Source organism: Pituophis catenifer, unplaced genomic scaffold (assembly GCF_029215685.1).
Source record: "Pituophis catenifer annectens isolate HBS135680 unplaced genomic scaffold, rPitCat1.0.hap2 SCAF_2, whole genome shotgun sequence".
NCBI lineage: Eukaryota > Metazoa > Chordata > Lepidosauria > Squamata > Colubridae > Pituophis > Pituophis catenifer.
The window spans coordinates 287,590,477-287,607,441 of NW_027256882.1; the positions used below are offsets into that span (position 1 = coordinate 287,590,477).

The 16,965-nt window shown below is 40.0% G+C and overlaps 1 protein-coding gene across 4 annotated transcripts in view; it reads right to left on the reverse strand.

Annotated features, from left to right (window-relative positions):
* ARK2N (arkadia (RNF111) N-terminal like PKA signaling regulator 2N) overlaps positions 1-16,965 on the reverse strand; it is a 66,348-nt gene that overhangs the window by 12,973 nt on the left and 36,410 nt on the right. The gene's annotated exons all lie outside the window — the stretch shown is intronic.

Below are 16,965 nucleotides of genomic sequence, written 5' to 3' on the forward strand. Positions count from 1 at the left end.
GATAAGGCCAAATTCGCTGTCAGAAATATGTTCTAAGATCGTGTATTCTTCTCTTCTGCATCTTTTAGTTTCTGGGAATTTGCCCAGAAAACTGCCTTCCTGTCCAAATGAGGCATATCTTGTGTTCCCATTTGTCATAGTTTATTTCAGAATTGGAACTGGAAACTTCCGTTTGAAATGGGCTTAGAACTACAGTTTGCACAAAAAAAAATATCACAGTTTGCTCATTTGGAAGCCATTGCTATTGGCTCACCAAGGGCTATCTAAGTGTATCAGGAAGTGAAGGAAGGAAGTGAACATTGCAAACATGGAGAGAGTCTGGATTGCCAAATTATATCAATCGTATCTGAACCAAATCCAAAATTATGTCTGTTTGGAGGCACATTATTCTCCAGGAATTCCCAATGGAATATAGTATATATTTTTCTCCAGTTTTATTTTCAGAACAATCTTATAAAGGAAATTAGGCTGAGGGATGATTTTTAATCTCAAGAGTTGCAATGGCTCAGCGGTTGACGACGCTGAACTTGTCAGCTAGAAAGCTGACAGACCAAGTTCGAGACCCGAGTGCCATGCAACGGGATGAGCTCCCATTCCTACCTCAGCTCCTGCCAACCTAGCAATTTGAAAAACATGCAAATGCGAGTAGATAAATAGGTACCACTTTGGTGGGAAGTGAACAGCGTTTCGTGCACCTCGGCGTATAGTCATGCCAGCCATGTGACCGCGGAAGTGTTTTCGGACAATGCTGGCTCCCTCAGCTAAGAAATGGAGATGAGCAAGGTCCCCTAGAGTCAGATACGACTGGACAGGGGAAACCTTTAATATTTTTATTCCCAATGTCACTTAATGTGAACTTGAGACTTCCTAACCATCACATCAGGAGAGGCCATCAATCACTTTGAGGTTTCATTAACCGATTTGGGGAATCAGTGCTCAGTTTAGGAGACTCCCCAAAAGGAATGTGGACATTTTCTGTTTATTTCATTTACTCCAAGTCCCATTATTACACGTTTTCCTCGATCTGAAGCATAAGGCATTATATGTTATAGGGATATGTGTATTGTTAAGAGTTCTGAAGCATTTAAAAGCAGGGATCTCCAACCTTGGCGACTTTACGATTTGTAAACAAATCGTAAAGTCGCCAAAAGCTGGATACTCCTGATCAGGGTGGATTTGATTTAAATCGAGTTGATTTAAATCACAATTTAAATCATGATTTAAACCACTAGTAAAAAGGCTTGATTTAAATCAACTCGATTTAAATCATAATTTTTAAAGAGCAACTGTCATCTCTGCTACTCCTTTGATCCACTGTTGACTCACCGATAGTCCCAGTGTTGCAGAATATACAGCCTCGTGCTACATAACTCAGCTCCATTTCATGCTGAATCAACTAAATTATTTATGTATCTTAAATAGAAAACTATCTTATGATAGATATTTACCCCCAAAGTTTTTTATTAAAATAAATTCGATAAAAATCAAAAAAATCCGATTTAAATCAAAAAAATCCGATTTAAATTTAAAAAAATCTGATTTTTTTTTGATTTTTAAAAAAAAATCATTGATTTTTATCCACCCTGCTCCTGATTTATGGGCACACCAGTTAATCCAATGGATCACTTGACTAGAAAGGAATATAAGAACTCTTGGAAGTCCAGCATCTTTGCTTTCCACCACGATCAAGTTCATTTTTGGAAGCAGGCAGGCAGGATAAGAGCTCGTGGCCCTCCTCCGCTGTTGCTCTCCAGCAACTGGCAATGAATCATCATCCAAAACAATGGTTTATAATCACTTCCATAAATTCATCTCCTGCCTCTTTAAATGCCTATTTGAAACCAGCAGCTGTCTCAACCGTATAACCCTTACCCTTCTGAGGACTTAATAAAACTGTTTTGTAGATAATGAAAGAGGAAGTCCCTTGCTGTCGAGAGAACACGCCCTTAGTTGTCGCTTAAAGGAATTTGGAGACGGTAGTAATAAACATTTGCTCAGTTTCCTTGGTGTCCTCGCATAAAACAGCTCCCAGCGCAAAGCTGGGAATTGCCTCTGCCAAACATTTTAGGGAATTCGCTACGTGTTAAGGCGCACCGTGTTGGGTTCAAATAGATTCAGAACATGTAGTCCTCGATTTACTATCACAATTTCTGTTGCTAAGCGAGACAGTTGTTGAGTGAATTTTGCCCCGCTTTATGGCCCTTCTTGCCACATTTGTTAAGTGAATCACTGCAGTTTGCTAAGTTAGTAATGCAGTTGTTAAGTGAATTCGGCTTCCTCCATTGCTTGTCAGAAGGTCGCAACCATATGACGTGCAACCATAAATATGAGTCAGTTGCCAAGGGTCTGAATTTTATTTATTTATTTTTTTATTTTGATCACCTGACCATGGGGATGCTGTAAAGGCTGTAACTGCGAAAAACAGTCATAAATCACTTTTTTCAGTGCTGTCATAACTTTGAATGGTCACTAAATGAACTGTTGTAAGTCGAGGACTACTATACTTCCCCAAAGAGCCTTCCTTCAAGAAAAAGGATATTTGGACATGGATCCTCTAAACATTGATGTTCCATCTAGTTGACGAATTAGAAAAAAAAAAAGAATCAAAATTTTAATCCACAGTTTGCCCTTCCCTTTTAAAATGTTTGGCAGGTAAGACTCTGAGGCAAGTTATGCATAGAACATCTGAAATCAGTTTTGCAATTTGTACTAAAGAAAGGTACACGAAAGGAGTCAAATCTTAACTTCTCCCAAATGTTGTTTTCTGAAAATTTGCAGTTCAAAAATGACAGCACTTTACTTAAAAGGAGAAATGGTTAAATATGAGAAGGCATGGGGGTTGGTGATGATGGAAAATGATGATTTTTGCAATAAACGCTGATGACTGTAAAGTGGTGGAGAAGCCGTAACAAATCGAAATTTCAATATTCACCGTCTAAAAGTTGCATGCAGCGATATCGAAGTTAATACTTGAGGTTGGAGAGGGGGGTTTGCAGGTTTGAGTAACATGAAAAATGAAAGCTATTTCTCCCTTTGACGAGTCATCAGAGTTCAGTGCAACTGGGCTTTAATGGACATTGCATGATCGATTTAAAAAAAAAAGGTTTTAAGTGCAGAAGATACGAGGGTTAAGTACAATATTGACTGTTTATTACCTAACCAATGTCGGTGCTGTTCGTAATTCCTTTAATTAGTCAATTTCTCAACGGATTGCCTTTAATTATCAGCACTGGTTTTGTCCAAAGTAGAATCAAACAGGTTTATGGAGGTCAAATTATGCTTAGTTAACAAGAAGAACCAAGTCAAAATTGTACCACTCCAACATGTATAATCATGCAAAAATGTAGAATAAAATGCATATACATGCAGAGTGATATTCTGATCACCTACCCAGAGAATAACTTGGGTGAAAGTCTTCATCAGTAGGAAATACAAGCATAAACTTGCTATCTGTAGCGCCAACTCTGGTATCTTCCACACTTCCAAACAGCAAACCTTATAGCTTAGCTTAAATTTAGCATACATGAGACAGTGACAACATACATGCTTGAACAATAAGACTGATCAATTAAGAAAATATTATCAACTGCTTTTTTTCCAAGTTTTCATTGACAAGAAAAGAAATCAAAATGCATGCTTTCGCTCTGTGAATGGAACAAAAATATTGCTTTTTAAAAAATTCTGACTCTCGAGTAAGATGAAAATACGAGCAAATCTTAGGTCCTCCTGGCAGGAGGCAAATAAGCTGAAAACAGGCAAGCCGAGAGGAACACAAGGTTGGAATATTTGGCACAAGATTTTTCTGCATCAACGTTCCTACAGTTACAAAAAAACAGGATTCAATGAAACTTGGGCAGGGAACTTACCAATAAGCCCCCGTTTACAGGGAATCGTATATACCGTATTTTTCAGACTATAAGACGCACAGGAGTATAAGACGCACCTTAGTTTTGGGGGAGGAAAATAAGAAAAAAGCTGATTGGCAGGTGGATCGGCCTCCCGGAATACCCCCAATCAGCTGTTCCCAGAGGTGTATTTTAGCAACAGGTTCCTTGGTTGTGAGCTCTGCGCCTTGCTTTTTTTTCAGCCTCTGAAACCTGTTTCAGAAGCTTTTTTTCCTTCCATTTCAGAGGCAATTTTTCTGAAGCTCTGTTTGGAGGCTTTTTTCAGACTGGGCGGGGCTACATTCGGAGTATAAGACGCACCCAGATTTTCACCCACTTTTTTGGGGGGGAAAGGTGTGTCTTATACTCCAAAAAATACGGTACATGTGAATGGTCCTTTTGTGATATTCAGTTTCAAGGCTACCATGCTATGTGTACTTCTTCCATAAATACTGTGGTTAATTAGGGGTTATTCCTATTTTGAATAAACAAAGCATTGGACTGGATCCTGTGATCCTGAAATGTATTGGATGAGCACTTTCTCAAACCGGTAATCCCTCAGCCCCACCACAAACCAACTTTTTTTCAGATTTGCCGTTTTCTCTCATTTTGAAAGTAGCTAATACGTTGCCTCCTTTAATATGTTTTAATTACCGCACAGAATAATTCAGGCGAATTCGTGCAGGATAGAAAGCTGAAATGAATGTAATGAAATGAAGCGAAGAAGCTTCTTGAATGAGAAGCTAAATCTTTGCAAGGAAAAACAAACAAACAAACAAACAAGAAAGTCCAGTGGCCTTTTGAAGGGCACCTCTGAAAAATTGTCAAGAGAATTGAAAAATAAAAATAAAAATCCATGAAGATGCCAAAGGAAGCTGATTAGTCTTCCACATGTTTATAAGTTGAGCTTTATGGTGCCCATAAAATTATTCAGGAAGCCTACACAAGCCTTTCCCCAACTCTCTTCCTGCTGAACTATAGCTCTCGGGCCTGCATTTCCAATAAAAGCACCATGTGATGAAAATTCCCCAGTCACTTTGCTGGAGGAAACCATTCTTCCTGAGAAAAATAAAAGGAAACTACCACTTCATCAAAAAGAGAAAATAAGGCCCTGGGATCGGGTCTCTGTAATTTAAAATTTATGAATACAAAATGCAAAGAGAGAGGACCAGAGGTGGGTTTCAGCAGGTTCTGACCAATTCTGGAGAACCGGTAGCGGAAATTTTGAATAGTTCGGAGAACCGGTAGTAAAAATTCTGACTGGCCCCGCCCCCATCTATTCTCTGCCTCCCAAATCCCAGCTGATTGGGAAGAAATGGGGATTTTGCAGTATCCTTCCCCTGCCACGCCCACCAAGCCACACCCACCAAGCTAAGCCACGCCCATCAAGCCACAGCCACAGAACCGGTAGTAAAAAAAATTTGAAACCCACCACTGGAGAGGACATATGAAAACATGAAGAATGGTTGCAGGAACTGGGTATGGCCAGTCTAGAGAAAAGAAAGACTAGGGGTGCCATGATAGCAATATTCCAGTATTTGAGGGGCTGCCACAAAAAAAAAGAGGGGATCAAATTATTCTCCAAAGCACCAGAGGGCAGGACAGGAAGCAGTGGATGGAAACTGATCAAGGAGAGAAGCAACCTGGAATTAAGGAGAAACTTCCTTCTATCGAGAACAATTAACCAGTGGAACAGCTTGCCTCCAGAAGTTGTAGGTCTTTCATCACTGGAGGTTTTTAAGAAGAGACTGGACAGCCCCTTGTCTGAAATGGTATAGGGTCTCCTGCTTGAGCAGGGGGCTGGACTAGAAGACCTCCAAGGTCCCTTCCATCTCTATTCTGATTGATTCTGATTCAAGCGTGAGATTAAAGCTCAATATAAACACAGTAAGGAAGAGGAGGGGCGGGTAAAATAAAAGCAGATTTATGGGTGGAAAATAAGGGTACTATCCAGAAACCATCTAAGCTACCTTCCTGGAGATACATAAACAAGGCATAAAAGCAGTAACATTCCACAGTTGCTGATTTCCAGAGTAAAAATGCTGTGTGGATATATCGCCCCTGAAAATGGAGGTTTCATACAAGTAATCCTCAACTTCTGACCACCATTAAACCCAAAATATCCACTGCTAAGCACTGCTGAGTAAGACAGTTGTTAAGTGAATGTGGCTTCCCCACTGACTTTTGTCGCAAATTGCCAAAAGTGATCCCATGACCTGGGACATGACAACCGTCATAAATACGTGCCAGTTGCCAAGCTTCTGAATTTTGATCCCATGATCACGGGGGATGCTGAAACGGTCTTAAACAGAGGTCTTCAAACTTGGCAAGTCAAACTTAAGACTTGTGGACTTCCAACTCCCAGAATTCTCCAGCTAGCATAAGATCTCTGGTCTTAAATGTGAAAAACGGTCGTTAAGTCACTTTTTTTCTCGGTTTGAAAGGTCATTAAAACAAAGTTGAGGACTACCTGGATAACTTTCACGCCTTACAGCCGGATTCCCTTCAAAGATATCTAATCTCCTTTAAAAGGGAGACTGAATCTTCGCCTCTTATTTCCTCCGATGATGGAAGCGCTCACTTTTCCCAGACAACAAAAGATTAATAAGAGAGCCAAAGGCCTTTAAAAAGAAACTAGACAAAAAATTTTCTGATATAGCCGTGATGAGAAGGAAAGGAAGGTCTAAAGCACCCTGTTATTAAGACCAGCTGCCTGCAATTACTGCAGGTTCGAATCTCGCCAGGCTCAAGGTTGACTCAGCCTTCCATCCTTTCTAAGGTAGGTAAATTGAGGACCCAGTTTGTGGGAGCAATAAGCTGACTTTGTATAAATATACAAAAGTATGAAGGCTATTGCTTAGCGCATTGTAAGCCGCCCTGAGTCTCCGGAGAAGGGCGGCATATAAATCAAATTTTAAAAAAAAAAAAAAAGGAAGGAAGGAAGGAAGGAAGGAAGGAAGGAAGGAAGGAAGGAAGGAAGGAAGGAAGGAAGGAAGATGTGAGCAAGACTTGGGTATGCTGTCCAGAGTTACTGTGAGGTAAGACAGGCGGCCTATACATTTTATAAATAAATAAATAAATAAATAAGTCAATCAATCAATCAATCAATCAATCCTCCGAGGCTTATTTCATCCCCAATCATAAGAGGGAAAAATCAAAGGATGTGTTGCGACTTTGACAATCTGAGAAGAGGGGAAACCAACACAGTAACAACAAAAGGGAAAACTTTAAAAAGATGGGGGGAGTTTGCTGGAGGCCAAATCCCTCATGATCACCCCCAAGGAGATATGGCTTTCTACCTGGTTGAAGGCTGTAATTTCATTCCTTATTTAAGATTTTACAGCTTGGGTGTCTCTGGAGTGGCTCAGTCATCCAGGTCATGGTTGTCTCAAAGATGCTTTTTTTCCAAGAGGCAACTGGACTTCCTGTTTTTTCTTTGAAGATTCCATTCCCCCACCATCCAGTCAGAGCTGAAGAAGCTTCCTGGATGAGAAGCGAAACATCTTCAAAGAAAAACCAGAGAGTCCAGTTGCCTCTTGAAAAAAGCATCTTTACAGCTTGGGGTTGCAGATTCCAACTGATATTATTTTCCTCCATCTAAAGAGAAAACCATCCATGACCAAACAGATGCTTCCGTTTGGTGAAAAATAACGACCCCTAAATACAGGTAGTCTTCAGCTCACAAGAGTTCATTTAGTGACGGTTTAAAGTTACAACGGCACCAAAAAATGGGACTTATGACTGTTTTCCCCAGTTGCTCACCATGCTCATATGATTTTTCTCCAGTTGCTCCCCATGCTCGTATGATTTGCATTCAGTTGCTTGGCAACTGGTTCATATTTATGACGGTTGCAGTGTCCCACGGTCATGTGACACCCCCCTTCCGCGACCTTCTGACAAACAAAGTCAATGGGGAAGCCAGATTCAACAACTATGTTACTGACATATCAACTGTAGTGAGCCACTTAACTGAGGAAAGGAAGGTCGTAAAATGGGGCAAAACTCACTCGCTTAACCACAGAAATATTGGGCTCAATTGTGGTCGTAAGTCGAGGACTACCTGTACCAAAAGGGAACTTCAGTCATGGATCCTCTTATTTTTTACTCATTTGTTTTACAGATTGTCCTCGACTTACAACCATTTGTTTAAGTGATGGTTTGAAATCACGACACTGGAAAAAAAATGGTGACTTACAACCGTTTTTCACACTTACAACCTTTGCAGCATCCCCTTGGTCACATGATCGAAACTCAGATGCTCGGCAACGGATAAGCATTTTAGTGTCCCTATAGATCATGCAATCATAGAATCAATGATTCAATCATGCTGATCATAGAATCAGCAAACAAAACCAATAGGGAATCCAGATTCTCTGAACTTAATTTCTAACTTAATAACTGCATTGGTTCACTGAACAACTGGGGCAAGAAAAGTCGTAAAATGGAGCAAAATTCACTTAACAACCGTTTTGCTTAGTTAACAGAAATTTTGGGCTCAACTGTGGTCGTAAGTTGAGGTCTAGCTACTTCTGCTGACTGACTGCACATTGGCAGTTCAAATCCAACCAGCTCAAGGTTGACTCAGCCTTCCGTCCTTCCGAGGTGGGTAAAATGAGGACCCAGATTGTTGGGGTCAATAGGCTGACTCCGTAAAACTGCTTAGAGAGGGCTGTAAAAGCACTATGAAGCAGTATATGTCTAAGCACTATTGCTATCTGCATTCATCATTTTATTTATTTACTTATTTATTGGTTCGATTTATATGCCGCCCTTCTCCGGAGACTCAGGGCGGCTTAGAATGCGTTAAGCAATAGCCTTCATACTTTTGTATATACCTGCTTAGTAGGGCTTTCTCCCCCCCCCCCCCCGCGGTGTTCTATTTTATACAAAGTCAGCTTATTGCCCCCACAATCCGGGTCCTCATTTTACCTACCTCGGAAGGATGGAAGGCTGAGTCAACCCCAGATTTTATACTTTATCTGTATTTAACAATTGTTGGCTACCCTGGAAATAAGGATACTATAACTGGGTCTTCTCAGCAGATGCCGAATTAAAAGCTGTGTGATGTCCATACCATTTCCAACACTTTTACAAAGAAGTCCTAACCTTACCCACTATTGTGGCTTTATCTGCCTTGGGTCAGCTGAAGTGGGCTGTCAATCAAGAACAAAGCTACAAAGGAGGGCTGCAGCCCCCCCCAGCTGTTGGGCTGCTGACGCTCACCAATCCTAGCAAAAGATCATCGGAGGCAAACAAGCATTTTCATGCAATGCACTTCGTGGGGCACCAGGTATCTCAACCCATTTGCCGTTTACATACAGTGATAGAAAGGAGGGAGATTTTTATTTTATTTTTTTTTAGCATAAATCGGATTGGTGGGTGGAGGTATACCTGCTGAGATAGTACATAGGGATGTATAGTGGGATAGTCAGTCATCAGGGGGCACGATGGCTCAGTGGTTAAAGACGCTGAGTTTGTCAGCTGGACAGTCGACAGCCTGGGTTTGAGATCCGAGCTTGGCGCGATGGATTTAGAACCCGTTACTTGTCTCAGTTCCAGCCCACCTAGTAGTTTGAAAGCATGCAAATGAGAGTAGATTAATAGGTACCACTTTGGTGGGAAGGTAACAGCCTTCCATACACCATTGGCATACAGGTAGTCCTCGACTTACAACAGTTCATTGAAAAAAGTGACTTAAGACCATTTTTCACACTTATGACTGTTGCAGCATCCCCATAGTCATGTGCTCAAAATTCAGACATTGGGCGACTGACTGATATTTATGACGGTTGCAGGGTCCCGGGGTCATACCATCCCCTTTTGCAACTTTCTGACAAGCAAAAGTCAATAGGAAAGCCAGATTCACTTAACAACCAGGTTACTAACTTAACGACTGCAGGGATTCGCTTAACAAATGTGGCAAGAAGAGTCATAAAACTGGGCAAAACTCACTTAACGAATGTCTCACTTAGCAGCATAAATGCTGTAAAATGCTCCAACACTGGAAGTTTTTAAAGAAGAGACTGGATAACCGTTCGTCTGAAATGGTATAGGGCCGTGATGGCGCCAAAGCTGGCATGCAGAGCCCTCTCTGTTGGGCACATCTGCTGTCACCAGCGGCTCTTCAGGTTTCCGCATGTGCGCTGGCGCGCTAGCCAGCTGGTCTTCAGGTTTCCAGGACTCCGGCGCACACCCGTGTTTCAGTTTGGGTACTCTGTGCCAAAAAAGTTCGCCATCACTAGTATAGGGTTTCCTGCCTAAGCAAGGGGTTGGATTAGAAGACCTCCAAGGCAGTGGTGAAATCTAAAAACTTTTCCTACCGGTTCTGTGGGCGTGGCTTGGGGGGGTCATATGACTGGGTGGGCGTGGCTATGTAGTCATGTGACGGGGGGGTTCAAAAGACAGAAACTCACTTTAACAATGTCCTGCTGGAGCAGGGGGTTGGACTAGATGGCCTCCAGGTCCCTTCCAGCCCTGGATTGATTGCTGTGCTTTTTCAAGGTATCCTCTGAAGCTGCGTCTAGTGCCAGGTTTGTGATCCTTCCTTCCTCTCCTTTTTTCCTCCCTCCCTCCCTCCCTCCCTCCCTCCCTTTCTTTCTCTCGTTCTCTTTTTTTCTTCCCTCCCTTTTTCTTTCTTTCTTTCGCAGCACCCCCTCACCCCCCCCCACTCCGTTTTTGGCCTCAAGGAAGCCTCCTGGGAGCAAAAACGGACTTCCCCCAATAGATAGTAAAAATACTTTAAAAAGTAAAAAAAAAAGTTTCGAGGATTGCGTGGCACAGCTGATTGTCACAGCTGATTGTTGGAACTTTTTTTTTTTACTTTTTAAAGCATTTTTTTACTACCTATTGCCTGAAGTTTTAAAAAAGTTCAGTCAGTCAGCTGTGCCGTGTCACTGTCAGAACTTTTTTTTTAAACTTTTTAAAGCATTTTTATTACCGGTTTAGCGAACCAGTCACATTTGTTAGTACCAGTTCAGGCGAACCGGCCTGAACCGGTAGCATTTCACCCCTGCTCCAAGGTCCCTTCCAACTCTGTTATTCTATTCTAAAATTTTGGCCTCAATTGTGGTCGTAAATTGAGGACTACGTGTATAGTCCTCTATACACAGCACTACATGCTGGCCACATGACTACAGAAATTTTCTTCAGACAATGCTGGCTCTCTCCGCCAAGAAACGGAGATGAGCAGCGCGCCCCACAGTCGCACACCACCGACATGGAAACTTAATGGAAATGACCGCTTGCTTTCGTAACCACCTTTGTGAACAACCAATGAAAGCAATGATGATTCGAATTAAAAGTTACAAGACAGCTGCCTAGTGAAGGTTAAAATAAAAATGCATTTTCATAAATTACCAGGTTTTTTAAAACAGTAATTTATTATTTATTTGTTAAATGCATTTGCTGCCTATTTCACTGTGCACGTAATGTCTTGATATTTGAGAGAGAGACAATGGGTAACCTTGAGGGTTGTGTTTATTTCGGATATTAGATTCCAGGTTGATGCTTCCGGAAATCTGTGCTCTCCACTACTTCCTATTTTTTTGAAGGAAACTTTGCACTGCATTAAACTTAAATTATGGTTAGCTGTTATATTTGCTTTGAAATTGCAGTTATCATTAGCCTTACCTTTGGCACACTGGTAACACAAATCCATGAAAAATATAAAATATTGAGTTTTGAGAAATATTAAATATTGAGAAAAATATTAAATATTGGGAAAAGACAGTGATGGGAGGAAAGGGGGCCTCTGAGTCTGAAGTGGGCACCTCGCATAACATGATTAGAAACTGGGAAATATTTTATCTGGAGGCCTCTGTCAGATAGAACTCGAGATTTCACAACTCTTCATGTTCACATTTGTTCAGATTTTTTTTTTTAAACGACAAATAAAAATTATTAGGATGACATAATTGAGACAAGCAGAAACAATACATTTTTCCTGAAGGGCTCACATACATTTATGTTTATTAACCTGTCATTCAGAAGAAATAAGTCTGTCAATTTTATGATTTCAATCCAAATATTTAAAATGGATGTACGATAATTCTAACCAATATGAGGGTAATGCTACTTTTCAGAAACATTTTCAAAACAACACCCCAACTATTTCACGTTAGCATTGACAGAAATAAGCTTGGTACCAACTTCCAAAGGAGGTAGTGGACCAATAATCAGTAACTGGGTTTAAACAAGCTTGAGATAAACACATGTCCATCACCTGGCCAAAATTTAAAATAAAATAAATATAAAATATAAAAACAGTAAATAAAACTAAAAAAATTAAAAGTGGGAAAAAAAAACCCTCAAAGGACAGACTTGATGGAACACTAGGTCTTTTTTCTGCCATCAGTGGTCTATGTTTTTAATAATGCTGAATGTCAAAATTATGGAGCCATAATAAATAGGCAAGTTTTGACCTTAAGTAGCTGGGGACCATGGGACTTTGACCCATCACCTCAAAAAGGTATTTTGCTGTGAACTATACTCAGCACGCAAAAGCAGAAAAGTGTCAGGAGAGGACAATAAGCCAGTAGCTAAATCTGAGACCTGAACTAAACTATGTGATTTCCCCCCCTTTAAATTTAGTACAGTAGCTTACACCGTCTTTAATAAACTGTGATTTATGGTTTACCATATCGTATTACTTCAACAAAGCTTGCTTTAAGTAACCAAGCATATTTAAAATAAACCATAGTTTAACTTCTTTGGGGACCACAGAAATCTGTTCATCCCAGCTACTGTAATTTAGGTAAAGGTAAAGGTCCCCCTCGCACATATGTGCTAGTCGTTCCCGACACTAGGGGGCGGTGCTCATCTCTGTTTCAAAGCTGAAGAGTCAGCGCTGTCCGAAGACGTCTCCATGGTCATGTGGCCGGCATGACTAAATGCCAAAGGCGCACAGAACACTGTTACCTTCCCACCAAAGATGGTCCCTATTTTTCTACTTGCATTTTTTACGTGCTTTCAAACTGCTAGGTTGGCAGAAGCTGAGACAAGTAACAGGAGCTCACCCCTAGCGGCACTAGGGATTCGAACCGCTGAACTGCTGACCTTTCGATCGACAAGCTCAGTACCTTAGCCAATGAGCCACCGTGTCCCTTGCATGAAATGGCTTAGTGTGATGTACATAAACTTAGTACATAAACTGTATGATAGTTTCCTGAGGAGGACAGTTGGATTCGTTCATACATTGCGCTAAGCCATAGCTTACAAATTATGTCAAGTTTCATGCAACAGCACTTATACCGTTTCACAATGCTTTACAGCCCTCTCTAAGCAGTTTACAGAGTCAGCCTATTGCCCTCAACAATCTGGGTCCTCATTTTTCCCACCTTGGAAGGATGGAAGGCTGAGTCAACCTTGAGCCTGGTGAGATTCGATCTGCCAAATTGCTGGCAGCCGGCAGTCAGCAGAAGAAGCCTGCAATACTGCATTCTAACCATTGCGCCACCGCGGCAATGATACAAAGCCAAAATTACTCTGAATTGCAGCTTTGTGTGACGTGTGATCAGTCACTATAACTCACTAGCAAATCAAAGTTAAAGCAATTAATAGTTAAGTATGGGAGCCAAGGCAATAGGAAAAACACTTCTCAATAGGATAAGACCTGGGTTCCAATTCTTTTTTGGGATTGCATTTCTTACTGGGCTACTGACACTTCCAATTAATCATCATAAACCGGACTTGCTTCCTAGAAAAGTCCTACCTCTGACAGGACCGGGCAAGTGGTAATGGAATGAACCATGCAGGATGCTCTCTTCCAGTTACTTAAGTCCCCTCTGGCTGGATTCACACAAAACAATAATGACAGAGACAATACATTGTCTACAAACCCAACTCAATGAAATAAATCTTCCTGGGTTACTACAAACCAAGTAGGATATGTAACCTGAATAGCATCTCCATGTTGTTCTTGACTTGTGGCTTACAGGGCAACCTTATACTTACTCAGAAGTAAGCCGCTACTGAATTCAATTTCATTGTAAAAGCGGAGGAATGTAAAAACTATTTGGTAGTGACAGACAACAGGAAGAAAACTCTGGATGGGGCTCCATTTTATCATATGGGGAGGGGGATGGTTTCCAGGTCTTCATTCATGATCTTGATCTTCTGAGGCTGCTCAAGGGAAAGATACAAAACAACTCCCACAAAAAAAGCACACAGAGGAATTTGCAGGAGGAGATAAAGGGGAAGAAGAGTAAATTTAAGAGTTGGGTAAATTGGCACTGCGATACTGAAGGAATACTGCGGTGACAGCAAATAGTATTACTAGTAACTGCAATACTATTTGGGTATCTCCAATATGAACCCAAAATCTTTGACACCTCATCATTTGCAATTTGACATTTTCCGCATTTAGCCAGAGCTAAAGCATATAAGGAGAGTCTGAGCATATAAGGTATCAGATTCACTAACAATTGGTGAAAATTGGTGAAAATAAGCAAAAGTTCTGAAAGTAGGGGGGGAAATGACTGTAAAGAAAATATACACTCCTTTAGAAATAAGATTTCAAGTTATTTGGAGCCAAACTTGCCAGCTACTTGTTTGTTTCTAATTCATCACCTGGGTAGGTTCCTCCTTCTGCACTCCATTAATTATTGTATTTTTTATGTTCATAAAATCTTAGAGACAAACACATGAAGGGACCGATAAAAAGAATTACTTGCTGATAGCAAATGGTAGTTTCATGTACTAATCTGCATCTGAATCAAATTTTAGATAGCTAATGCAATTAGCTGAAATCAAGATATAGTTTATTGGTGTCTTCAACTTCTCTACCCTCAACCCGAGCACTTTGCTTCAAATATGGTTGGTTATAACCATGGCTGTTATGACTTCAAATACAGTTAGTTGTAATCATGGCTCTTATTGTACTGAAACCTGAAGTCACTACCCATAACTGAGATTAATGGAAGTGACACTTCCACTTTTTCATAGCTGACCTTTGCTAAACCATGATTTAAACAGTAACAATATCCTTACTCTTGACTGTCAGGCTACATAGGTAGTCCCCTATGTATGACCACAATTGAGCCCAAAATTTATGTTGCTAAGCAAGACATTTGTTAAGTGAGTTTTGCCCCCATGTTACGATCTTTCTTGCCACAGTTGTTAAGTGAATCAATGCCATTGTTAAATTAGTAACATGGTTGTGAAGTAAGTCTGGTTTCACCATTGACTTTGCTTGTCAGAAGGTCTCAAAAGATGATCACATGACCCGGGGACACTGCAACCATCCTAAATATGAGTCAGTTGCCAAGCATCTGAATTTTGATCACATGACCATGAGGAGGCTGCAGTGGCCATAAGTATGAAAAAATGGTCATAAGTCACTTTTTTCAGTGCTAACTTTGAACGGTCACTAAATGAACAGTTGTATGTCGAGGACTACTTGTGTCTTTGTATAGCAGCATTTTAACAAAATCCAGTTCACTGGCACCAACAGGAATGCTACAGAGATTTTGTGGAAAACAAATATGACCTTTAAAACACCTTTACATTCTAAGTTTATTTTTTGCAATGATTATGTCAAGAGCTGTTTCATATGTTAGTTTAGAATCTAATCCACAAATAATATATTGGGAAAAATCTAACAATAAACCATATCTGATTTCTTCTACTCCTGTAATTGTTTCAGAACATGACTAAAGCAAGAAAATGGTATTAAACCAAGGTCTCTGAGTGCTTGGGAAGACTTATAAAGCTGGCAGCCTCCTCGGAACATAATCCTAAATTCTTACCTGTTATCTCAAGAGCAAAACAAAGTAACTACAATACAATAAACACTACACATTCTTAATTTGTAAAAGAATGGCAAATTTATGCTTTATTCAAGGCAAAACAAAAACCAAAACCAACTTGTCAAGATACTAAAGAGATTCCCTACTGTTTAAAACCAGTTAAATGTACACATTTTTAAGGTTTAGGAAGGTATCAAATTCACATCCATATCAATATGATACATGGAAAACTATTAACACCAAACTTATTTTAGAAACCATTCACATTTGTTTTACATATTATTTCCTGCATAGCCTTTTGAACAGATACCCTGAACAATGTAGCTTTTAAAAAGCTGCTTTATTTCTCCTAAGATAAATTATGTGGAGGAGAGGGTAGGAAACCGGTTTTCATATTTTTAATTTTTTTTTAAAAAAAAATCCCTTTTCTTTAAAAAACATTCACAGATAAAATTAACAAGATGGATCAACGAGCAATAGCTGAAGATATCTATAAAGTACAGGCATCCAAGGTATTGCTTTAAATATCACGATCTTGATAGATCTTTTTGAGTTTTTGAATGCTTATCATTTCACTGCATGCCTTTTCACAAACTACATTCAAAGGGCTTTTTCCCTTTCACAGACTGCTTTCCATGTGGTAGGAGCAGCCTCAAGAAAAACACACAGCATCCTCATACTCAAACAAACAATTTGTTAATTCCCCATCAATTTTTACAATTGAAAATTTAGGTTGCAATCCTAAACCAAGAAAAAGCTGCAGTGACCTGTGTGGGATTTACTTCTGAGTAAACATATTCAAGATCTCATTAACTGTGGAGTGAGGAATCAGTCAGGCATAAATTTAACCAGATTGGGCTACACACATTTTTAATTTTTAGCGAAAACCCAAATAGGAACCATCAGAACTTTTGACTTCTTTGGGACCAAATCTAACTTGTAAGGGATGTTTACTCAATAGCCTATCCCAGGCATGAAGAAAATTTTAAACTGAAAAGAATTACAATAACTGAACACTGAATGGGTATTCCCAACCAACACCGCTAGGAAGAATGTTTAGTGAACAAGAGCTTAGAAAAATGTTCCTAAAAATAAAAAATAAAGACATGGAAAAAAGAGCAGCAATCCAGAAAGCCATGCAGCAAAACCCACTTACTCAAGATCTTATTATGTGTCCATACACACCATTTCCACATTTACTTGTAATGTTCAGGAAAACGTGGATTTTTCTTTTTAGGGTCAAGGAGATGGGATAAGAAAGAAAGAATATACTGAAAACGAACTCTGAACGAATTTTTGGAAAACGAAACAAAATCTTACCATATACTTTCAGAGGT